Source organism: Strongylocentrotus purpuratus, unplaced genomic scaffold, assembly GCF_000002235.5.
Source record: "Strongylocentrotus purpuratus isolate Spur 01 unplaced genomic scaffold, Spur_5.0 spur5_scaffold_20, whole genome shotgun sequence".
NCBI lineage: Eukaryota > Metazoa > Echinodermata > Echinoidea > Camarodonta > Strongylocentrotidae > Strongylocentrotus > Strongylocentrotus purpuratus.
The window spans coordinates 52,068,582-52,093,577 of NW_022145606.1; the positions used below are offsets into that span (position 1 = coordinate 52,068,582).

Consider the following 24,996-nt stretch of genomic DNA (forward strand, 5'->3'; position numbering starts at 1 on the left):
ACAAAGAATAACATAAGGAAACACAGAAAGAGGGAGTGACAGAATGATAAAAAACAAAGAATAACATAAGAGAAGGCGATAGAAGGAAGAAACAAAGAATAACGTAAGGAAACACAGAAAGAGGAAGTGATAGAATGATAAAAAACCAAAAATAAAATAAGAGAAGGTGATAGAAGGAAGAAACAAAGAATAACATAAGGAAACACAGAAAGAGGGAGTGATAGAATGATAAAAAACAAAGAATAACATAAGAGAAGGTGATAGAAGGAAGAAACAAAGAATAACATAAGGAAACACAGAAAGAGGGAGTGATAGAATGATAAAAAACAAAGAAATAACAAAAGACAAGGTGATACCAAAGGAAGAAACAAAGAATAACATAAGGAAAGACAGAAAGAGAAAGTGATAGAAGGAAGAAACAAAGAATAACATGAGGAAAGACAGAAGGAGAAAGTGATAGAATGATTAAAAAACAAAGAATAACATAAGAGAAGGTGATAAAAGGAATAAATAAAGAATAACATAAGGAAACACAGAGAGAGGGAGTGATAGAATGATAAAAAACAAAGAATAACATAAGAGAAGGTGATAGAAGGAAGAAACAAAGAATAACATAAGAGAAGGTGATACAAAAATGAAGAAACAAAGAATAACATAAGGAAAGACAGAAAGAGAAAGTGATAGAAGGAAGAAACAAAGAATAACATAAGGAAAGACAGAAAGAGAAAGTGATAGAATGATCAAAAAAACAAAGAATAACATAAGAGAAGGTAATAAAAGGAATACATAAAGAATAACATAAGGAAACACAGAAAGAGGGAGTGATAGAAGGAAGTGATAAAGAATAACATAAGAGAAGGCGATAGAAGGAAAAACAAAGAATAACAAGGGAAGATAGAAAGAGGAAAGTGTTTGCATCGGAGTGCTGCGCATGCGCATAACCAACTGAAACACGCCAAGACATCACTGAGCTTTTCAGTAGGTGATGTTTCCGCACAAGTGTAAAAGGGTGCGCGAAACATCGCGACTTTTCAAAATGAGGTATTTGACAGTATAAATGCGCCTACTAGTGCCAACTCCAAGGCTGATGTTTACTCTTCACTTTGGTACCGGTACTTAATCATTGCATTGCCATAAGTGTAATAATAAATAAAACTTGGGTGAAATCAGATCTGACTTATGGAGGGTACATGTAGCATATTATACATGGAAACCTGATTAATCTCTGTCTACCACTAAATACCTTTATGTTTAATTTAAACTGGAAATCATTTGAAAAAATAAACACCTCCAAAAAATTTAAATGAATACAGTGCTATCCTCCAATGACCAAAAATTATAATTTAAATTCATATTTGTGCATCTAACTCCCTTTTAGACAAAAATAATAAATTTACATGTATTTTGAAAGTCAGATCCCTTGTGTTCTTTGCAGAATAAAATTCATTTTGTTGACAAATTATGCACTTTTCTTTACCAAACAATATCTGTCATGGGCGCCTCCAGAATGGAATGCATGGGTTAGCACATTTTTCATGCTGAACACAACACAAAAAGTAACTCCCCCTCAATCCAAATTGCGTAACTTTTTAACGACAAGGTATTTAATAAAATAATCTTGGCAGGAGTGTTCCTATATTTATTGACTAACTTTTCTGTGAAGATATGATTGATTTACCAAGTCATGCATGAGTGAGCAAACATTAAAGGGAAAATTGTCACTCTCACTTTTCTAAAGTCATACTTGTAAGGGTCATTTAGGGGATTCTGTGAAACAAGATTTTAGCGAATTTAGTTTCTGGTGCATGTTTTTGTGTTGTTGTTGTTTATCATACATTGCTTGACCACCTTACACCTATCCCAACACTTTTTTCAATATTATTGTTGGGTGAGCAAAATTAATAATTTTTTAACTAAAATGTTTCATCACAAGTTGTGTGAACTCAAGAGGTTGTAATCGTGTCATGCTTGGGTGAGCAAACTTTAAAAATAGTGTAGAAAAGCTAAAATGTACTGTCAAAACAGCATAAAACATAACCACTGTGACTTTTGAAAAGTGAAAATTTTGCCTGTTTGTCCACTCATGCATTACTCAATGGAGCAATTTTATTTCGGGAGAAAAGTTAGTCAATAAATATAGGAACAGTCCTGCCAATTTATTTTGCTCAAAACCTTTTCTTTAAAAAGCTACGCCATTTTGATTAAGGGGGAGTTACTTTTTTTTTTGGTTCAGATAATTGCTTGTTTTCAGGAGAAGAATATTTATTCATTTCCCTATTAATCAGTTGATTTCCTTTTTTTTTTAATTGTCAGAAGATGAAGAACAATCTAGAAAGCTGATGGAAATGGATGTAACTCATTTTTCACAAAAGTGTGGATTAAAACTATATTGCACCCCCCCCCCCCGTCAATTCCATGTCAAACTTTCTGTGGGATAAAAAAAAAAACACAGAGGTAGCATATATCCAAAGTACTGATTCACTCCAAGTCCAAGTCCAAGTCTGGAAGTGCTTATTTGCAGACTTCTGCCCATGTCTCTGAAAAATGAAAACAAAGATGGAAAAAAGATGGAAAAAAAAGAGTAATCACAATTTTTTTTTGTCCAATTGAACACCTTTTAAACATTAAACATTCATTATACATGTAGACCTGTACATGTAGTTTATTTCATATGTTGGAACAGATGGGAAATTAGTCCCGCACTACATCACATTGACATTACCGCTTCAGCCAATTTGAAGTTCCCATACGTATAGTGATTACAACTTTCAACAATTCATAACTTTTTTATATTTCGTCAGTTTTAATTGAAACTTTCATCAGTTTGCTTCTCTGGTTTATCTGTTTTCATTTAGAGTAGTTGTCTATTTGGGTTTTATTTCCCTTTAAGTATTAAAATCCTGTCTATATACATGTCTTGTAACTTTACCAAGACTGGGCAAAATTTCTTATCATTTTGACGATCCCAGAGAATCTTGCAGTACACACCAATACTTATATTTTAGATGATCAACCTTTTCTGATTGATTCCACGTTTCTTTCACAATGCAATCACATGACCAGAACTTGTCTATACCTTTAACCCCGGACTATACATGTACTGTAGGTGGGGTTGAAGGGGGGTCTTAGCCCCACCTAGGCTATAGTCTGGTCTTAAGCTTATTCCACTTTCTGTTCAAACACATATTTACCAAAGTGGGTCAGCCCCACCTACATGTATAGTACAGGGTTAGCTGGCCCTGCAAAATAGCTGCATGGCTTATCCCGCAAATGTGGTGCTAACTCCACAATTGCAGTGCAAGGCAAATGAATGAGAACAGAAACAAAAAATTCAGGTACTACGCAATGGAGTGAATCAGTGAATATTCACGCTTCACAGCTACAGTATGGGGAAAATTAATTGCAGTGAGAACAGCATGAATTTTCTTATTACAGGACTTAAAAAAGCATGTGTGAAAAGCCCCAAAAGTTAGTACATATTTTGGCTAAGCAAAATTAAGGGTAAAAGATAAAGACCAGTTATGGTCATGCTATTGCATTGTGAAAGAAACGTGGAATCGATCAGAAAAGGTTGATCATCTAGCATATACATGTAAGTATTGGTGTGTAAGTCCATGGTATTACTGCAAGGTTCTGGAATCATCAAAATGATAAGATATTAAGTCCAGTCTTGGTAAAGTTACAAGCACTGTACACAGAAAGATGTATATGGGACTAGGCACACATGCGGGACATGTGCGTTTATCTCTCACATCCCAATAGATAAACTAATTTACCAAATATATCAATTAATAAGCGGTTTCCCGGCATAAATTTTATCATCATGTACATGTATTAGTCAAAACATATTCTTTCACATGATTGGTAATAAGAGCTACCATTTCATTTATTGAAATTGGGGCGTTTCCAATACTGGTCTTTACCTTTAAGCAAAACAAATGTGAAAGGAGTATGGAGCACCAAGTAGCTTGTACATGGGGTCATGAGGTTAAGCCTCTGGCCAAATACCAGTGCCTTTCACAAGGCCACTCCCCAGCCACTGTTTAGATGAACATCATTGCTTGCACTACCAAAGAGATACAGTGCAGGCTTAAATGTAACTAAATGTAACTATACACTAATGTACGAAAGGGGAAAGAGTGGTTGTCATACAAATGATATAAATGACCTACACATACAGTATGTAAGGAGCTTAAAGACCAAGTCCAACTGGACATAAGTTGATTTGAAGTGACATCAAGTTGATTTGAAGTAAAATCAAACAAGCATAACACTAACAATTTCATCACAATATAATGTAAAATAAGAAAGTTATGAGGCATTTAAAAATTTTAAAATATGTACTGTAGTTTCACAAAACAGTGATTATAATTTACCGGTAAATGCATAACGTGGTCTGTATGCAAATGAGTAAGCCTACATGTATGATGTCACACACTATCTTTTATGAAATTTGTTTTATAAACTTAAAATACCGGTATTTCATCTTTTTGCTCCAATAATGTAAAACATACCAGTAGTTTTTCTTCTCATGTAATGAAAAATCAACATTATTGTATACTGTGATTCAATTGAGAACTTCTCTATTATTAAATTGATGAAAAAATTGAAATACCGGTACCTGAAATTTCATATAATAAAATACATGTACATAAAGAACAGTGATAGTGTGACATTATCGGCTCCCTCATTTGCATACCAACCACGTTATTTGTAACACTGTTTTATGAAAAAAATGTAAAACTTAAAAATGCTGTAACTTTCTTTCTTCAAATCTTATTTTGATGACATTTTCAGTGTTATGCTTGTTTGATTATTCTCTACTTATTCAAATCGGCTTGATGTTATGGTGCACTTGGCCTTCTAGATAGGTCTATAAAAGTAAAGTTCTGAGCTCATTTTCCATTCCAGCTTCAATTTTTGTTCTTCTTCCTGATTGTATGTATATGTACATTGAACAGTGTACATGCAGGGACTTGATAGAGAGTTTAGCATGGACTGGACATAGTAGGTCCATGCTTGTACATTGGGTCATGAGGTTAAGCCTCTGGCCAAATACCACAAGGCCACTCCCCAGCCACTTTATGGACCTACATGTATATGTGTATGTATCACTGAAAATACTACATGCTTGCACTACATGTACAGTACACAATGCAGCCTAAACTAACTCCACTAATGTATGGAAGGGGAAAGAGAGTTTGTCATGAATGATCTGAGGAAGTCCAACTAGACATCAAGTTGATTTGAATAAGAAAAATCAATCAAGCACAACACTAACAATTTCATCAAAGTATGATGTAAAATAAGAAAGTTATGAGGCATTTTAAAGTTTTATATTAGAATATTATATTAGATCTTAATGATCCTCTTGTAATTATGTGTGGGGATTGGAACCTACTTCAAGATTTTGATTCGGACTCTTGTAATTACGTTAGATTAAATAATAAAAATGCTCAGCGCAAAGTTTTGGAAATGAAGAACAGTTTTCATTTAATTGATCCATGGCGCTGTACCCATCCAGACATAAAACAGTTTACCTGGAGACAACCTAGTCCTTTAAAACAAGGGCGACTAGATTACTTTTTGATATCAAACCAGCTATTTTCGTTAGTATCAGATTGTAAAATTAATAATAGCTATAGATCTGATCATGCAGGGATTAGTTTGGATCTTATGTTCGGTACTGGTCTAAAGAGACACAAATATTGGAAGTTTGACAATTCTCTCTTAAAGGAAGATCAATATGTACAAACTGTAAAGGATAAAATAAAAGAAATCACTTTAGAGTATATTGAAAAAAATGAACAAGATGATACAAGGTTTGAGGATATTGACAAAAACAGCTGTAAATTTATTCTCAATGAACAATTTTTTTTTGAAATTCTTTTGATGGAATTGAGAGCATGTACTATTATATATGGAGTAAATAAGAAAAAAGAAATTGATAAAATAGAAAAACAATTAGAGGACAAGATCGAACAGTTGGAATTGAAGTTAAATTTGGGCATTAGTGATAAAGATAGTATATTAGAACAAATTATATCCCTCAAAGAAGATTTGGAGACAAAAAGAAAGGAAAAGCTTAAAAGAAAGGAGGAAAGTATTTTACTACAAGAACTACAATATGGTGAAAAACCCTCCAAATATTTTTATAACCTTATGAAACAAAGGCGTGTAGAAAAGAGAATTATTCAACTTGTTGATAAAAATGATAAAATATTGAATACGGAAGAGGAAATTAAGAACGAGGTGGAAATATTTTACGAAGACCTTTATGGATTTCGAGAGGTATCAGATTTTCAAGATATATTACATGATCTGGAAGAAACAGATCATAACAAGATTTCAGATGAAAAAGTAGAGGAGTTGGGTAAAGAAATTTGCCTTAAAGAAATTAGCAAAGTTGTTGGTAACTTAAAACTTGGTAAATCACCCGGACAGGATGGGTTTACTGCAGAGTTTTTCAAGTTTTTTCTTAAAGATATAGGGATTTATTTAATGAGGAGTTTGAACGCAGCATATGTTTGTGGAAGATTTTCACATTTCCAAAATTTAGGAATTATAACCCTACTACCTAAAGGTAACAAACCTCGCAATCTACTTAAAAACTGGCGTCCTATATCTTTGCTCAATGTCCAATATAAGATTCTTTCTAGTTGCATTGTAAACAGAATAAAACCATTGTTAGACGAAAACATACATAAAGATCAGAAAGGCTTTCTGTCCGGTAGATACATCGGAGAAAATATCAGAATGATTTATGACATAATTTCTTATGCAGATCATAAAAATATTCCTGGGATATTACTTTTTATTGACTTTGAAAAGGCGTTCGATTGTGTTTCACATGATTTTCTATGGAATGTATTACATTTCTTTAATTACGGGGATAAAATTATCCAATGGATCAAATTACTATATTCAAATTCTGCTTCAAATGTGTTAATTAACGGTTGTTTAACCTCGCGTTTTAATATTAAAAGGGGTTGCCGACAAGGAGATCCGCTTTCTCCATATTTGTTTCTATTATGTGCAGAAATTTTAGGCATGTTGGTCAGAAAATCCCACAAGATAAAAGGTTTAGTTATAGAAAACAAGGAATATAGAATATTACAATACGCTGATGATACAGTGTTGTGTCTCGATAGTACAGAAAGTTTACATTATGCTCTGGAGCTATTGGAGTTCTTTTCTCAGTATTCAGGTTTAAATCTTAATATAAATAAGACACAGATATTGTGTATCGGTTCCTTGAAAAAAACTGTAAATATTGATTTACATCAGGTTCATGGGACTGACATATCGTTGGTTAACGGGGGATTCATAAGGTATTTGGGAATAGACTTTGGTATTGATTTAGAAAAGCTTCCGGATTTCAACTACGACAGAATATTTGATAAACTAAAAAGGCAAATGATATCTTGGTCGAAACGTAACATTTCTGTTTTTGGTCGCGTGGTCTTGGTGAAATCACTGCTAGTCTCGCAATTTAACCATTTATTTATGTCCATTCCTAACCCTTCTGAACATCTTTTAAAAGCAATAAATGTCTCTTTTTTTAAATTTATTTGGAAAGGGAAACCTGATAAGATTAGCAGAAAACAGATGGTTTGTTCTTACGAAAATGGTGGATTGAAAATGGTTGATGTTGTACAATTTTCTAGAGCTTTGAAACTGACCTGGATTAGAAGAATATTGTTGAACTCATGTGAAGACGTTACCCATTTAATGTACGCTTTCTTACGTCCACTATCATCATTGGAATGGGGTAAAGGTGATATATATTTCACTAAATTATCATTTATGCTAAGAAACTGTTTTTGGAAAGAACTTTTCCAAATACTAGCTTATTTTGTCCGCCAGGTTCAATGTACTACTACTCCTTTTTGGAAAGCTATTTCTATTTGGTATAATTCTGAGATTAAAATTGGAGGAAAGGGTATATTTTTAAAAGAATGGTGTGATAAAGGTATTCGATTTTTAAACGATTTACTAGATGATCAAGGACACATCTTAGCAAGAGAAGAGTGTGAAAAAAAGTTTTCAATCAAAATACAGTTTCTTCATTATTATGCACTCTGTCAAATAATTAAATGCAAATACAAGTCCCAATTGGAAAGTTGTAATATGAAGGTAAATGGACCATTGTGCCCTGCATATATTTCATGCTTATTGAAAGATGAAAAAGGATGTAGACATATTTATCAAATTATGTTAAAAGAAAAGGATGAACATTTGAATAAATTATGTAATAAATGGCATGCAGATGGTGTATTATTTGATGATAAATATATGCAATATTATTTCAGGGTTATGTTTCGCTGTACAACGCATACAACAGTTCGGTACTTTCAGTACAGACTTTTGAATAAGATACTATATTTGAATAAAGATCTTGTGAAAATTAACATAATTTTAAATAAGAACTGTTCCCTTTGTGGAAGAGAAGAAGAAGATATGGTACACTTTTTTTACTCCTGTAACGTGACCAAATTGATTTGGAGTTGTTTGACTGACTGGTTAACTATTGTAACACGCTGTAGAATAAAACTGTCCTTAATACATGTTTTGTTAGGTTTCATTGAAAAAAGAAATGATGCTTTAAACTGTATAATAATTTGGACTAAACAACAATTATATTTTTCTCGAATACAAAAGTCTGTACCGTCCTTTCGGACAATAAAACAATATATCAAGAATAGTTACACAAATGAGAGGCAAGTTAGTATATTTGCTAACAAAACTGACAAATTCGATAAAAAATGGATAAATTTTGAGAGGATTTTGATCCTTTAATAGGAGTATATTGAATTTCCCATATCATTTTCAGTCATGATGTTGCATTATTATTTAATATTTGTTTTTCTTTCCCTTATCTACATGTATGTTCTGTATATACAGTATTATGGTTGATATTCGTTATGTATATCTTATTATGAAATATTGTATGATATTCATTGGAACATGTGTTCAAATATGTTATCTTGAGATTGATTTTCAATAAATGGCCTGTTGGAGGGTCCAAAAAATGGGGAAAAAAAAAAAAAATTTTAAAGTTTTACATGTAGTATGTACTGTAGTATGTACTGTAGTATATACTGTAGTTTCACAAAACAGTGATTATAATTTACCAGTAAATGCATAACGTGGTCTGTATGCAAATGAGTAAGCCTATGATGTCACACACTATCTTTTATGAAATTTGTTTTATAAACTTAAAATACCGGTATTTCATCTTTTTGCTCCAATAATGTAAAACATACCAGTAGTTTTTCTTCTCATGTAATGAAAAATCAACATTATTGTATACTGTGATTCAATTGAGAACTTCTCTAATATTAAATTGATGAAAAAATTGATATACCTGAAATTTCATATAATAAAATACATGTACATAAAGAACAGTGATAGTGTGACATTATCGGCTCCCTCATTTGCATACCAACCACGTTATTTGTAACACTGTTTCATGAAAAAAATGTAAAACTTAAAAATGCTGTAACTTTCTTTCTTCAAATCTTATTTTGATGACATTTTCAGTGTTATGCTTGTTTGATTATTCTCTACTTATTCAAATCAGCTTGATGTTATGGTGCACTTGGCCTTCTAGATAGGTCTATAAAAAAGAGCCATACTTAAAGTAAAGTTCTGAGCTCATTTTCCATTCCAGCTTCAATTTTTGTTCTTCTTCCTGATTGTATGTACATGTACATTGTACAGTGTACATGCAGGGACTTGATAGAGAGTTTAGCATGGACTGGACATAGTAGGTCCATGCTTGTACATGGCTTTCATCGAAAGGGTGCGGTGCGGTGCGGCGCGGTGTGGTGTGCTCAACGCACCCATTCGATAAAAGAGGGGGGCCTTTTCTCGAAAGGGTGCGTTGAGAGCGGAGTACCGTTTTAACACACCCTTTCGATGAAAGCGGGGGGGGGGCTTTTCTCGAAAGGGTGCGTCGACTAGTCTTTCGCATCAGTCGTTTAAAATGAGGATCTCGGACAGAAGGTAATAGTTGCCAATTTAAGTATATCGAAAATGTATTAAATAAAATGGAATGGTCTTGATTACAGAGTGGTCTCTTTCGTTATTACTATGTTGATGGGGGAGACAGAGAGAAGGTTAAGGGAAAGGGAAAGGGAAGATAAAAGGAAAGAAAGAAGAATAAGAAGAGGAGAGGGAAACGGGGGGGGGGCGAAGGACTCTTGCCCCCCCCCCCCCCGCCGAAAAATAAATCAGAGAGAGAGAGAGAAGGGAAAGAGAATATAAAAGGAAAGAAAGAAGAGGAAGAAGAATAAAAAGAAAAGAGGGAAACGGGGGCGAAGGGCTGTTGCCTCCTCCCCCCCCCCCCCGGCAAAAAATAAATAAGAGAGAGAGAGAGAGAGAGAGAAGGGAAAGGGAAAGAGAAGATAAAAGGAAAGGAAAAAGAGGGAAACGGGGGCGAAGGGCTCTTGCCCCCCCCCCCCCCCCCCCCGCCAAAAAATTAAAAAAAGAGAGAGAGAGAGAAAGAAGGGAAAGGGAAAGGGAAAGAGGAAAGGAATATAAAAGGAAAAAAAGAAGAAGAAGAAGGAAAGAGGGAAACGGGGGAAGGGCGAAAGGCTCTTATCCCCCCCCCCCCCCTCCCGCCAAAAAAATAAATAAGAGAGGGAGAGAGAAGGGAGAGGGAAAGGAAATATAAAAGGAAAGAAAGAAGAGGAAAAAGAATAAGAAAAGAGGGAAACGGGGGCGAAGGGCTCTTGCCTCCTCCCTCCCCCCGCCAAAAAATAAATAAGAGAGAGAGAGAGAAGGAAAGGGAAAGAGAAGATAAAAGGAAAGAAAGAAGAGGAAAAAGAATAAGAAAAGAGGGAAACGGGGGCGAAGGGCTCTTGCCTCCTCCCTCCCCCCCCCGCCAAAAAATAAATAAGAGAGAGAGAGAGAGAAGGAAAGGGAAAGAGAAGATAAAAGGAAAGAAAGAAGAGGAAGAAGAAGAAAAGAGGGTAACGGGGGCAAAGGGCTCTTGCCTCCTTTCTTTCCTATTCTCCCTCTTTTTTGTTTTCTCTTTCTTTCTTTTCTTTCTTTTCTTTTCTTTCCTTTCTTTATTTTTTATTTTTTTCTTTTCTTTTCTTTCCCTTTTACTCTCTTTTTTCCCCTCCCCCTTTTCTCTTTTTCCCGACGGCAGCGCAATTTTACCGACAATATCCTGACAGGTGGGGGGGGGGGGGTGTCGCACCCCACACCCCCCTTTGGAGACGCCCCTGTCTACGCCACTGTTGGTGACCACAAGGCTATCAATACAAATTAAGACATATTAATGAAAATTCTTTTTTAATGTTGCAGAGAGATAAGTATTTTCTCTATGAACTTGTTTAATGGACAATAAATAATATTAAAAACATGAATACTATAGCGGTATAATGATGAGAGAGATAATTTAAGTCATACTTTTTTTCAATGTGATTGGAGTGGACTTGATGTTGGGGAGGGGGGGGGGTCCCCCCCTCCTAAGATCTCGGCCGTTTCACAGCCGATCGCCGCGAAAATGCATATTTATGGTAATTTATGCAAACAAGGTCAGAGAATTCACATTTTTACCCATAAATCATATATAATATTCGAGCGTTCTTTTTCACTTCATATATTCGTTAGAATGATAATACGACAACAACGTTGGAAGAGCCAGTTTATCCCTATGTTATCTCTTGTTTTGATAATTTGTATTAATGTTTTATATTATTTTGTTATTTCATTTCATTTCTAACCACAATTCAACTATTTTTACCCAAAATCAAACACATTAACTTGAAACAAGACCAAATAACCAATGTGTTTTTTTAAAAGAATAAATGGTATTTCCATATGTTTGGTACATAAATCACAAAAATGAGCGATTTTAGGGCTGACATGCAAAAACAAAAGGTCACGTGACTCCGCAATTATACGTCCGATTTTCAACAAAAAAATGTTTCAAAAGATGCGTAAGACTCGAAAGAAAAAAGTCATGAGAGAAAAACTTTATATCTGCCGCGGTTCCGGAGTAGTCGCGAAATTACTAGAGAGCACTAATCTTTTTTGGGGCCCTCAAAAATTTGAAAAATCGTACCCCCCCCCCCCCTTGAACGCCAGGGGGGGGGGGTATCTCCCCAACTAACGGTAAAAATTAACGTGCTTTTTTTACACGTGTTTTTCACAGGGCGGAGCCCTCAGAAGCTCAGGGGTATTAAACATCAAAATTAACGTCGGATGAGCATAATTTTATACCTTATCTGTGACAGTGGCAGGACACAATTTGGTGTTGGGTCCAGGGGTCGGAGCCCCCAGAAGCTCAGGAGTTTTGTCCATTAAATAATTATTATTTTATACCTTATTTGTGACACAGGGGTCACGAATTGGCGTGGGGTCCAGAGGGTGGAGCACCCGGAAGCTCAGGGGTTTTGGGCAATAAATAACGGTCAGATGAGCATATTTTTATATCTATTTGTGACACTGGCAGGACACAAATTGGTGTTGGATCCAAGGGGCGGAGCCCCAAGAAGGTGAGGGGTTTTATACATCAAATTATCGTCAGAGGAGCATATTTATATATCTATTTGTGACACTGGCAGAACACAAATTCTTCTTCCTCTTCCTCTTCTTTCTTTCCTTTTATCTTCTCTTTCCCTCTCCTTCTGCAACATAAGATGCAAGACGGATATATATCGACTCACCTTCTTTCCAAGAACCATACGGGCCTGGAATTTACTTCCCCCCCCCCCCCCAGCATCTTTGCCTGCGACGCAGTCGAAACCTTCAAAGCCAGACTCTTATGGGAAGCCATCCAAGGGGGTAATAATCATAGTCCCTCCCCACAACTGCAATGTGATGGGACTTAATTCTAAAATGTTCTAGAAGCAACAAACACTCTCTCTCGAACGATAACGTTCTTATTGGTCATCTTTATACCCCTCTTGAGGATCAGGACCAGGATCAGAACAGATTCTCTCTCTCTCTCTTATTTATTTTTTGGCGGGGGGGGGGGGGGGGAGGGAGGAGGCAAGAGCCCTTCGCCCCTGTTTCCCTCTTTTCTTCTTCTTCCTCTTCTTTCTTTCCTTTTATCTTCTCTTCCCTTCTCTCTCTCTCTGATTTATTTTTTGGCGGGGGGGGGGGGGGGGCAAGAGTCCTTCGCCCCCCCCCCCGTTTCCCTCTTCTCTTCTTATTCTTCTTTCTTTCCTTTTATCTTCCCTTTACCTTTCCCTTAAAGGGATCCGGTAACTTTGTCTCGGATTCTGAAACAAAATTCTGGATTTAGCTCATGATGCAATGATAATTATAAACCTTTAGGTCAGTCAGGAACCCCATGACTTTTACAAGCCGATCGCCTGTCTGATTATCAAGATATTTATGATTGGAATTACAAATTTTGAAAACCGTTCGCCTGACGGTTTTCATAACACTACAGTCTATTGGGAAAAACGAGTATGGTAAAACCGGTCACTCAAAGATTTTTTACTTTTTTGAGGCACTTCTTGATCATTTTGAAGCGCAATTTTTTTAGGGCTTCAATATTACACCACATCACAGACACTGATAACATGTAGGGCCGTGTATCTCAGATTTAACATTGTTAAACGATCCCTTTAACCTTCTCTCTGTCTCCCCCATCAACATAGTAATAACGAAAGAGACCACTCTGTAATCAAGACCATTCCATTTTATTTAATACATTTTCAATATACTTAAATTACAAACTATTACCTTCTGTCCGAGATCCTCATTTTAAACGACTGATGCGAAAGACTAGTCGACGCACCCTTTCGAGAAAAGCCCCCCCCGCTTTCATCGAAAGGGTGTGTTAAAACGGTACTCCGCTCTCAACGCACCCTTTCGAGAAAAGGCCCCCCTCTTTTATCGAATGGGTGCGTTGAGCACACCACACCGCGCCGCACCGCACCGCACCCTTTCGATGAAAGCCCTTGTACATTGGGTCATGAGGTTAAGCCTCTGGCCAAATACCACAAGGCCACTCCCCAGCCACTTTATGGACCTACATGTACATGTATCACTGAAAATACTACATGCTTGCACTACATGTACAGTACACAATGCAGCCTAAACTAACTCCACTAATGTATGGAAGGGGAAAGAGAGTTTGTCATGAATGATCTGAGCATGGACCCTACAGGGTCCATGATCTGAGGAAGTCCAACTAGACATCAAGTTGATTTGAATAAGAAAAATCAATCAAGCACAACACTAACAATTTCATCAAAGTATGATGTAAAATAAGAAAGTTATGGCATTTTAAAGTTTTACATGTAAAACATGTAGTTTCACAAAATACTAATGCATAACATGGTCAGTATACACATTTTGTCATGTGTGAGCCTATGATGTCACACACCCACTATTTTATTGTATTTTATTGTACAACATTTCAAATTTTCTACTTTTTTGCTCCAAAAATGTAAAACTATCATAGTATCATGGAACAAATCATGTGGTAACTTATTGTGATTCAATTCAGAATTTGACTTCTTTATTATCAAATCTATACAAAATTGAGATATTTGAAATTTCATATATAATAAAATACATATGGAATAGTGGGTGTGTGACATCATTGGCTCCTCAATTGCATACCAAAATGTAACCTTAGAAATGCTGTAACTTTCTTATTTTAAAACTTATTTTGATGTAATTTTCAGTGTTACTGTATGCTTGTTTGATTTTTCTCTATCTATTCAAATCATGTTAGGGTTGATGTTATGGTGCACTTGGCCTTCTAGATAGGTCTATAAAAAAAGAGCCATACTTAAAGTAAAGTTCTGAGCTCATTTTCCATTCCAGCTTCAATTGTTTTTCTTATTCATGATTATATGTACCTGTACAGTCTACAGTGTACATCTACATGCACATGAATTCTTCACTACACACTATTTGATTAGCAATGCAATAGATGCTGTGATGATTGTACCCCTTGGTGTGTAATATACAAATAATGAATGGTTATGAGTTCAATAGTGCAAATATTTTCATGAGTTAAAAGAAATAATGCTAATCTTTGAAGGAATGAAAATATTTGCACTATTGAATGAATGAAAAACATTCATTATTTGTTTTATACAACATCGAAGAAGATCTAATTAATACTTTAATCAACAAAATATGCTTTACTCCTTATATTAAAGATATCTTAAAGTTGGATTCAAGTCTTCTAGATTACATGTACATTCAGATTGCCTTCGCGTCAGATACACGCAGGGATACGCGCACGGCAGAGAGGTACGCGCTACGCAGTCATATATAACCAAAAATGTACGCCTGTGCAATAGAAGATCTATTGAATATCATGTGACCAACAATCCTCCAATCAAATGACAAGGATCCATGTAGGTGTTGTATAATCTTAAATATTCGATCCCATTTCTTGATGGTATTAGAATTCTTAAAGCCCTAATCCAGTTATGGTGAGCCCCCCAAAACGAGTTTTAAAACGGGTTTTGTTAGAGTTTCTTGTTTTCAGCAGGTCAGTACATGTAGCATGACAAAAACCAAAACCATGATACTGTGAATAATTTTCCTCCTAAAGTTAAATATTAAAAAAATGAGAGGCAAAAATAGGTGATTCCTTGTCATAAACCAATTCATCCATGTTGTAAATGTACATGAACACGTACATGTATGTATTATGTACAGTGTATATCGTCGATTCAACATGGCGTAGAAAAAGTTCTCATGCACGGTAGCGGTGCAGCAAATATAAATATTCATGCTATAGAGGACCGTTGAAATTGAAAGCTGATCGCCTGTCTGATTATCAAGATGTTTATGATTGAAAATCGAAGTCAAATTTTGCGTTTGTCAAAAGGTTTTATTAACACTACAGTCTATTGAGGAAAACGAGTATGGTCAAACCGGTCGTTCAAAGTTTTTTTAAAACTTTTTTGAGGCACTTCTTGATCATTTTGAAGCGCAATTTTTTTAGGGCTTCAATATAACCAGGGGCATCTCCAGGATATTGTCAGTAAAGTTGCGCTGCCGTCGGGGAAAAAAAGAGAAAAGGCGGAGGGAAAAAAGAGAAAAGGCGGAGGGAAAAAAGAGAGGGAAAGGGAAAGAAAAGAAAAAAAGAAAAGATAAAGAAAAGAAAAAAAGAAAAGGAAAGAAAAGAAAGAAAGAAAAAGAAAGGAAAGAAAGAAAGAAAGAAAAAGAAAGGAAAGAAAAAAGAATAAAGAAAGAGAAAAAAGAAAAAGAGGGAGGAGAGGAAAGAAAGGAAAAGAAAGAAAAGGAAAAGAAAGAAAAGAAAGAAAAGGAAAAGAAGAAAGAAAAAAGAGAAAAGAGAAACAAAATAAACGGGAATGAAAGAGAGGTGAGAGAGGGAACTTGTTGGGTGGAGTCGTCTCGTCGTCGAGGAAGCAAGAAAGACACAGGTAAATAAATTGCTGTGTCCGGTCAGCTGTGTCAGTATTCTTGCAGAAGTATGAAGTCGGTGAGATGTATATTGTCAATCGACCAAAGTTTTTTTACCTACGAACTGTGACTTTTTATCAGCTGTGACGGCTTCGAGAGTAACTACAACTACAATACTTGTATTTTCTCGAATCGTCTTCCTTTCTCTTTATTTTGATGAAACACAAAAAATTACGCGCTTTGCGCGGGAGGGGAAAACTTCATTTAGAAGAGTCGAAAACAGTATAACGAATCGTCTGCTTTCTCTAATGATTTAAGGAAACGTCTAAGCTTTTTCGCGCTTCACGCGGGAAGGGGGAAACTGAATTCAGACAAGGATTAAGAGTCAAAAACGGTACAACGAATCGTCTGCTTTCTCTAATAATTTAAGGAAACGTCTAAGCTTTTTCGCGCTTCACGCGGGAAGGGGGAAACTGAATTCAGACAAGGATGAAGATTCGAGCACGGTTAAACAAATAGTCTTCTTTCACTAATAATTTAATGAAACGTCAAAACTTCCACGCTTCGCGCGAGAGGGGGAAACTGAATTCATATAAATAGGGCTTATTAAGAGTCGATCAAACGGTGCAACGAAGCGTCTTCTCTCTATAATAATTTAATGAAACTTCAAAACTTGCAGGAGGGGTAAACCGAGTTCAGACAAGAATTAAGACTAGAGTCGAGCACGGTTTAATGAATCGTCTACTTTCTCTAATAATTTAATGACACGCCGAAACTTCGCGGGAGGGGGAGAACTGAATTCAGATAAGGATTAAAAGTCGAGAACAGTACACCCAATCGTTAGTCTATTTCTGGACCCTATATTGATTTTTGTTATTCGCCGACTATAAGCGTTAAGCCGAGTGATACGATCCTTAGTGATCGCGATTCCCCCACTAACTGCGCTAGAATAGGGTCCAGTCCAATTCCTCCAAGTTAACGACTTTCCCTGAGATTTTTCAGGGAGATCCATGAAATTGGCCGTGCCTCCAAGCCAAAGTACTAGTCTTTGCTTGACAGCATTTTGAAGTAGTAATGGGGAAATCTGGTATGATCTGGTGATACAATGATTGTATATAATTCCTTAAAAAGTGCCATGTTGTCTCAAAATTAATCTTCTAATTCAAATTAAATGTATAATGACCATTAAAACTTCCTCTTTTAACATTATTTCCTCTAAAGATACAATAAGGTCTGAAGATATAAACTACTGTGTTATATACATTGTACATGCGTAGTGTATTACACTGTATAAGTCCATGGTGCACACACTGTATGTAGGCCTAGCTACATGTACATGCACGTACTACTATAGAAACAATAGCGGCATTGCATATCTAACTTCCAAGTTTTCGAACTATACTAGCGCTGTTACATGCATCTCGCTTGGTGATTACGATTGCATTGACAACTGTATTGTACATATATTTCAAACAGCAAATTCATAATTCATGTCCAATGTTTACACTATTTCGGGTTGGTGAACTTAGTGCACCTGTTTTAACTTGAGCAACATTCAAATTACAAAAGATGTACAAAATCATTCGTGAGGCCTTATTACTTTTTTTGGTTTTCCAAAATTTCCAATACTTTCGTGGATTTGTCTTTTTTGTTAATCTGAGATTATCATTTAACTGCTCTATTGTGAATGATGATTTATTTTACCAGTAATGGATGACTTCGTAACACATTTTATGTCATCATACATTCTAGTTCAGTTTATAATTGTATTATTCAGACTTATACTTTGGAGATGTACTTTCTTATTGGAAAATGCCAATTTCAGGTTGAATTCAAACACATCAGATGTGTGAAATGCAAGCCATTTCTACGCAACTTTCATGATTTTTTTGTTTTAATATGGAATTTAAAAAAAAAAGGGAAACAAAAAAATCTGTATTAAACAAAAATAGAAGTTTGGTTCAATGCAAATTGCAATGAAATTGCTCATGCAGAGGGGAGGGGGGTACTCCTCTGTACAAGAACATTACATACTTGCCACCGTAACTGGAAGACTTTTAGGGTTATTAATTCATAGAGGAATAAACAAAATAATAACATGCCACTGCATGGCTTCCTATGATGACAAGTATTAAAATGCCATAAAATGGATGATTATGACTTGCTTTGCAAGTTATTTTTAAGGAAATCATAAAGTTGCACAAACCAGTATTATATAAGTACTATATGAAGGGAAACATAAATGTAGGTTAATGATGGGCAACACTCATGTAAGGTTAATACCTTGACTTTTAATCAGCACTTCTCCCTTTTTAATTTACCTTTTTTCCCTTCTCCTTGTCTTCTCCCTATATAGTGTTTCTTATCAGTTCCGCCTCTCTGTCTTCCTCCTTCTATTCTTGTCTCCTTCCCCTTTTCTTCCTCTTTCTCCCAATTCCCCTTCACCTCGAGTATGCAGTTCACATTTTTACATGCATAATTTCCTGGAAACTTATGAAAAAAGGCACTTCAAATTTTGATATATATGGGTAATAACGTTTTAATATTGCGTTGTTAATTAATTTCAATTTCGTTGAGATTGGTATCAAAATGTAGATAATTTGATCTACTTTAATATGACTCGAAACTAATGGTGGTTTCAAGGTTCCCTTGAAATATTATTAACAAAATACGTCAAAAGGGCCAATAAAAAATTAAAATTTCTGAAATATTGTCATTGTGTGATATGATAGAATCTTTCTAATAAATAACTTGTGCTTAGTTTGGTAGTGGCAGGCATCTCAAAAACTAAGCATGGACATATATAAGCATGATATTTGACTTTGACCCTCTTTATTTTATATCAGCGTGTTGAAGGCCTAGTCTATCGTCATAAACGCATGCTGATAATTTCACAAAAAAGTGGAAATATTGATTTGAAATCTAAACAAAATATATTTAAAATGACAACAATAATGCACAATTATTATTTAAAGTAGTGCTGTAGTCAAACGTTTAACCGTCCGGTATCCGACCGCCCATGGCGGATTCCGTTTTCAATTGGACGGTTTCGTTTTCCCGTTTTTTTTTTTTTTTTATTTTTTTTTTTTTTAATAATTTTTTTTTTTTTTTTTTTAAGTTTTTTTTTTTTTTTTTTTTTTTTAAGTTTCGATTTATGCCCCTCCACCTGGCACTATGCCTGGCAATGTCTCCCAGCTCAGTAATCGGTGTGATGACTTACCACTTGGAAACTAGAACAACACTCCAATTTGTCTGTCATCTTGGTTTGAAAGTAATCTTTGTAATAGATCTCAATATATATTCATCCAAGTTTAACACATGGTGTACCACAAGGTTCTATCCTAGGTCCTCTACTGTTTTTAATTTACTTTAATGATCTTACACATTATTCTAAAACGACATTGTTACTATTATTTGTGACTAGTTCACAAGCACAAATTTTTTTTTTTTTTTTTTTTTTTTTTTTTTTAATAAATCGTTTAACCGAAAACCGTCCGGTTTTGACAGGCGGTTAAACGGAATTGGAGATATCCGTGATGTTACAGCACTAATTTAAAGTTATATATTTTCCAATATTTATCAATTTCCGGTGCACGTCTTTAAAAATGACCCTTATAGCTTTGTAATAGGGTCTTGCAAATAGACAACGTTGAATCCTGCCGAACGCTAAATGAAAGCGTTTCGCGCAGCGAAGTATAGTTAGCTAGGCATCTGTGCATGAGGCAAGGGGAGTTCGAAATGTCACATACACCTGTAGCACACAGCAGTACGTGTATGTTTATGCATAATTGGGCGCTATCAAAATTACGTAATAAGGCTTGATCTTTTGACCCTTTCTGGACTAGAATCCCACGTGTAAAACGTAAAACATCGCGAGCGAAGTTTGATTGACAGTAACTTCATGAATATTTATGAATCACTTGTTTGTGAACTTTTGACCCTTGACGTCACATTAAGCAATTGGTCTAGCACAGTTAGTTGGGGACTCGCGATCACTAAGGATCGCATCACTCGGCTTAACGCTTATAGTCGGCGAATAACAAAAATCAATATAGGGTCCAGAACTAGACTACCCAATCGTCTGCTTTTTCTCATAATTTAATGAAACGTCAAAGCTTCCTCGCTTTGCGCGGGAGGGGGAGAAAATGAATTCAGATAAGGATTAACAGTCGAGAACGGTACAGCAAATCGTCTACTTTCTCTAATAATTTAATGACACGCCAAAACTTCGCGGGAGGGGGGAACTGAATTCAGATAAGGATTAAGAGTCGAGAACAGTACACCCAATCGTCTGCTTTTTCTCATAATTAAATGAAATGTCAAAGGTTTAACGCTCTTTGCGCGGGAGGGGGAGAAAATGAATTCAGATAAGGATTAACAGTCGAGAACAGTACAGCAAATCGTCTTCTTTTTATAATAATTTAATGAAACGCCAAAGCTTTCGTGCTTCGCGCGAGAGGGGGGAAGTTCATTCAGACAAGGATTAACAGTCGAGAACGGTACAATAAATCGTCTCCTTTTCCTAATAATTTAAGGAAACGTCTAAGCTTCTGCCCTTCGCGCGGGAGGCCTATCACCCACACCCTCTAATGAGCGCGCTTTGAGTGAATCACTTGCTCACTACCGCCCCTCCCTAAAATAAGATCCTAGCTACGCGCCTGCATTAAAATATATAGCTATAATGCTGACTAAGTTGACGAAATAATTTGTATATTTATGTCGTAGAGGAAAATGACCATTTGCGCATACTGTACGCAACTACTATAGATAGTCCTTAGGAAATACAATTTAGCCTTCGGCCCCGGGTATATAGGTTTAAATTTGTAAATATTGGGACATTTAATTTTGTCGGTAATTGGGGGCTAGTTTTGTCGGTAATCGTTGGCCTCTACACCCCGACACTGAAAAAGGTCTAGAGACGCCCCTGAATATAACACCATGTCACAGACACTGATAACACGTAGGGCCATGCATCTCAGATTTAACATTGTTAAACGATCCCTTTAATCAACGATACACAACGTGGGATAAATTGGGTAAGGACGAGGAATCGTCTTTTTTCCTTTCAAAGACGTCTTCAAATTATAATTAGTGTATAAGTGGTTGTCCTGATGCCCAGAGGAGTCGAAAAACGTTGTAAGTCAAAATGTAATTACTACTTCTTTACATTTCGAAAAAAATGTGCCCCTCCCCACTGTTTGAATCGATTTCCGATGCAGGCTCTGGTGCTCCCTGGAGTTAGGGAAGAAGTAGACTGAATAAATGGTCTAAATAACACAATTTTAAAGGGAGTTGGTCTACATTTTTTTTTAATGGGATTGCATTGTCCATGATAACAATTAAATTTGGGACAGAAAAAAAAGACTAAATAACATATTACCTACCAATTTGGTTGCTAGTAGTATGATGGCTAAGGAAAAACACAACTTATTGTTACAGCTTACAATACGGCTTTAAAGGGATCGTTTAACATTGTTAAATCTGAGATACACGGCCCTACATGTTATTAGTGTCTGTGATATGGTGTAATATTGAAGCCCTACAAAAATCTCTTCAAAATGATCAAGAAGTGCCTCCAAAAAGTAAAAATCCTTGAGTGACCGGTTTTACCATACTCGTTTCCCCCAATAGACTGTAGTGTTATGAAAACCGTCAGGCGAACGGTTTTCAAAATTTGTAATTCCAATCATAAATATCTTAATAATTAGACAGGCGATCGGCTGGTAAAAGTCATGGGGTTCCTGACTGACCTACAGGTTTATAAATATCATTTGCATCATGAGCTAAATCCAGAATTTTGTTTCAGAATCTGAGACAAAGTTACCGGATCCCTTTAAGGAAGTAGCCCCTTGGTTTTTTTTTTAGGCAATGGGGAAAAGTAGCCCCCATAAAAAAATTAATTCCTAGCCCGCGTGTCAGTGATAATATTTTCTTAGGATATGAAAAACGAACAGTTAAACAAAACACTCCTTTTGACAAGTTTTAGTTACATGTATATGTAAATCATAAAGCCCCACGTTTAACACAAAGTGAATAAATCATGGGTATCTGAATGTCTGCAATACTCTACATGACATATGTACGCTACAATTGCATCTATATTTGCCTTTGCTTGGAATTTAATTAGGTAAAACCGCGTTTAAAAAAAATACAACCTTTAAAAAAAAAAAAAGCCCCCCTGAGCTCCAAAATAGCCACCTCAAAATAATTAAGGGGGGCTATTTTTTTAAGGGAAAATCTGAAAAGAGCCCTCGTAAAAAAAAAAGTAATTTTTTGGTTGGACAGCACACGTAGTTGTTTCGCAATAGACTTCTACATATGGCTATGCATGTTAGCGCATGTGCTAAGAGAACGTGAAAGTGCGGAAAGTTGTGCGACACTGACCAATTTCGAGCTAAGTTGGAGATCTTTCCGGGGCCCTAAATCTGATTTAATTTTGAGAGTTAAGAAAAGTTGTTTAACTGCCTGATTTGTGCAAGTTTCGTGGCTCATAAATTATTTTTTAAATTGTTACAGCTGTTGAAACGGCTGTCTGACCGAATACTGGGAATAGACCGAATACTGGGCGCGCTACCATACTCCCTTTGCAGATTTAATGATAATATCACCCAATCAGCTGTTTTACTAAATACTAGCCCACACGAGAAACCAACAAAACCAACCAAAGCTCCGACGCCTGCGGCGCCGGTGTTGGAGCTTCCCGGAGTTAAAGTAGACTCTAGGCCTGTATTATAAAATGGCTCTAGTATTTTAAGCATCGTGATTGGTCAATACGCGTCACATGACATTGACAAATTTTTGATGCAAGCACGATTTTGCAGAAATGAGTGCAGAAAAAGCGCAACAAAAAGTTATATTGCACGTTACCATGGAGATCCAGTGCGCGCGCGTACACGTAGTACGCGCTTCCTCGAGTGCATTGCAATTATTATAGGCTACGCGTAGCTAATATTGTACGCTCCACCATGATCCCCAGCGCAACGTACGCGTAGCTTAGCTCTAGCATGGACTTACTAGACCTAAAAAGCAAATTTTTATTTAACTTTTGCCTTGGATTTAGGCCTGTTTTGACATTTAGATTTTATAATGAAGCCAGGAATTTCAGCTGTCTGATGTAGATTCGTCTCTAGACCCATTGTAGACCTCTGTGGATTTTATTTTTAATGAAATTGAAGGCAATGAATCCCAATGACTTTTTGGTAAGCCTGCAAGGTCTTAGTCTAGTAGTAGTAGAACCAACCTAACTCTAGATCTAGATCGAACTCTCGTAGACTCTAACTTAAGATCTGAAGTTTCGTTTGTTGCTATTTGTGTCGCTATTTTATAAAACAAATAACGCACTTGACCAATTGTGCGAAACGTAAATGCAGTGTTCTACGCTCGGTTTCTTCAGATGGTTCGCACTGTCAACTCGCCGCAAGCGGCTCGTTGCACAGAGCGGCACCAATCTAAGGAAACCTCGCGCGTACTGCATTCACCGCTATTGCACTCTGGGACGTGCGTTATTTGTATATTATTGTATAGGGCCTAGCCCTAGGCCTAACCTAGAATCTAGAAGTAGAAATGTGTGGTCTAGAGTAGCGCACTAGCGCCCATTTATCTGTAAGATTTACTAGATCTATAAAAATTTAGTATAGAAATTTATTACTCACTTCCTTGACAAAATGATGATCTTTAAAGTAGTTCCAGCCGGCAGCCTCCAGCATGCAGCTAGCGATCCAGATCCAGTGCAGCATTGTCTTCAGACCGACTATTTTTTCCCACACATAAGTTAATGTGTGGGACTCGTACTCATACTTGTACTAGTCTGAGCTAGATCTATGCTTGGTTGGTAAATACTGCATCGATCCTTTCTCGCTTTGTTAAATTATTGCCCTCGAATACCCTTACAATTCTTCTTTCCTGGTGTTAATCTAACCTTTCCCCATACTGTGGGTTTTAAAGGAAGATATATGATATCTGGCGAAATGGCAGAGTTGACAGTTGACATCAATGTCAGGGATATTTGAAATTGAAATCAAACATTTCGTTCTCTACCACCAGATGGCAGCAAACCTAACTTGAGTTCCAGTCTTCTTTTCTTCAGTTTGTGACCCTCCGACAGGCCATTTTATTGAAAATCAATCTCTGAGTAACATATTCGAATACATGAATACACAAATGAATAACATATAATAGTTCAGAATAACATAAAGACAACTAATATCAACCATAAAAAGCGAATACTGAAACCATAGCATATTGATAATAATAATATGATAATAATCTGTATAATTTATATTCATGCAAGAAATAGATTTTTTTTTAAACACTGCAACATCATGACTGAAAATAATGTGGGAAATTCAATATAATACTACTAAACGATCAAAATCCTTTTAAAAATTATAAATTTTGTAATCGAATTTGTCTGTTTTGTAAGAAAGTATACTAACTTGCCTGGTATATTGTTTTGTTGTCATGGTCTTGAAGGGTAGTATAGACTTTTGTATTTCAGTATACAGCTTCGTTTCTTTAGATGTCATTCGATTATGATTTAAAACTCTTGGAGAATTAGAGAAACAAATTGTTACAATTCCATCTTATTGGATCAGTTCAAGGTTATTAAAACAATAGAGGATTTAGCTAATTCTT

General features: G+C 36.0%; 1 long non-coding RNA gene across 1 annotated transcript; it reads right to left on the bottom strand.

Moving 5' to 3' along the window:
• Positions 1-1,544: 1,544 nt before the first annotated feature.
• LOC115927548 lies at positions 1,545-24,389 on the bottom strand. Its single transcript, XR_004065721.1, has 2 exons — positions 24,015-24,389; positions 1,545-2,537 (listed from the first exon to the last, which is right to left on the bottom strand). It is a non-coding gene; the product is annotated as an uncharacterized LOC115927548 (long non-coding RNA).
• Between the last annotated feature and the right edge of the window lie 607 nt (positions 24,390-24,996).